Source organism: Octopus bimaculoides, chromosome 4, assembly GCF_001194135.2.
Source record: "Octopus bimaculoides isolate UCB-OBI-ISO-001 chromosome 4, ASM119413v2, whole genome shotgun sequence".
Taxonomy (NCBI): domain Eukaryota; kingdom Metazoa; phylum Mollusca; class Cephalopoda; order Octopoda; family Octopodidae; genus Octopus; species Octopus bimaculoides.
The window spans coordinates 13,448,041-13,449,911 of NC_068984.1; positions in this window are offsets into that span (position 1 = coordinate 13,448,041).

The following is a 1,871-nucleotide window of genomic DNA, read 5'->3' on the forward strand; positions in this document are numbered from 1 at the left end:
GTGTGCCTGTGTCTGTCCGTCTCCACCTTCTCTTGGCCAACGATATTGGTGTGTTTCCGTTTCCGCAATCTAGCACTTCAGCTAAGTAACTGCTTGCTAAATCCACAATTTTCTTTTTATTCTCTCTGTTTATTTCCTTGTGTTCTTCTCACTTGAAGGGTGTAGTCTCGAAACGTAAAAGACTTTCTCACTTTCCCGAGCGTCAAACTAATACACCTGCTTGTTGTCTATAGACACCTGCCTTCGTCTTTTGTTTTTCTGTAAATTTCAACTATATAAATGCATATATATGTGCGTGTGTACGCTTTTTCTTTTTCCTCTCCCGTTTCTTTTCCCCAACTCTACCTCTCTATCAGCATAAGCAGACCAGAAGCTAGCTAGTTTCAATTCAATAATGTTTAGTTTTTGTAGTTCTCTTGGTCTTAGTTTTCTTCATTTGTAATTTTAAGTTTAGGTTTTAAATTTTAATTTTCAATTTAACTTTAATTCTTAATCATTTATCTCGTATTATTTAATTGCTATTAACCTTGAAATACAAATTTAAATATCTGTACGAATCACGAAACTGTTGTTCTTTCTGACCTCACCTCGGTAGATCCCCACTTTATTGAAACATGTCACCTCGATGCAATACTGACATGTCTCTATCATTACCTTTACTTTTATTTTATCTTTTATTCTTAATATTACCCATATACCATGTCTTGTTATTCCTTTCACCTCTCTCTCTTTCTGTCTTTCTTCCCCATATGCACCCATTCATAAAACCTATTTATCTCCATCTCACTTTTTCGCTCTATACACACATTGACATACTATCGCTTCAATATGAAAACATCCTTTAAAATACTGCCAAAACTATACCTGGATTTACCTGTGATTTTAACTAAGAACCTGTACCTTCACAGAGGTACCGACTAACATCCATACCCATTTACTCTTTATTCTTCTATTTATTCCTTCATTCTTTTATTTTATTCCATATAAACTGTGAATATATTTTCCCTGTCTAAAATATTCACACCTTGTCTCTGATGACGGAATACCCAGTGCGTAGACATAATAATCTACCACTTGCCTTATCGGAGAAACGGCTGTAAGACTTCAAATTCATCTTACTCTAATTAAATTATTCTAAATGACTTGAGATACTCGTTCTGTTCTGGTTTTGCTTTTTCTTCTAATATAACATTATACAATATTCTCCATGCATATATACATACATACACAATTTTACGCATATATATTATATAAATATATATATATATATATATATGTGTGTGTGTGTTTATGTGTGGGTGTGAAAACCATCTTACGTGATAGTACATACACAGACACAAGCAAACGTACAGATATATATATATATGTACATACACTCACATGCACAATATTACTCTCTCTCTCTCTCTCTCTCTCTCTCTATATATATATATATATATATATATATATATATAGTGTATTTCCCTTCGTCCACTTTTAGCACACCATAATCACATCTTCCTCCGTGTTCCACTAACAAAAAATAACTAGATATTCGTCACCACCTGTATAATCACATTGCTAATGCATTTATCATAACCAATAAAACAAAATCTAATACTATTAACTTCATTGCAGTCTGACAATAGCATTCGTGGTGAATTTCAATGTAAGAACTTGCCAAATTTTAATTCATCAAAATGTTTCTTTTCGTTAACAATATTCAGTAATAAAATATTTAGTTTCCAGTTATTTATTGAAAGTTTCAAGTGTATCCATTATTCATAAATAGTTACACATGAAACTTCTATTTAAATTTATGTTCCGTGTCCATATATGTGTACATACATCCGCATGATAATATGTATTTACGTACATGTATCTCCCTATAT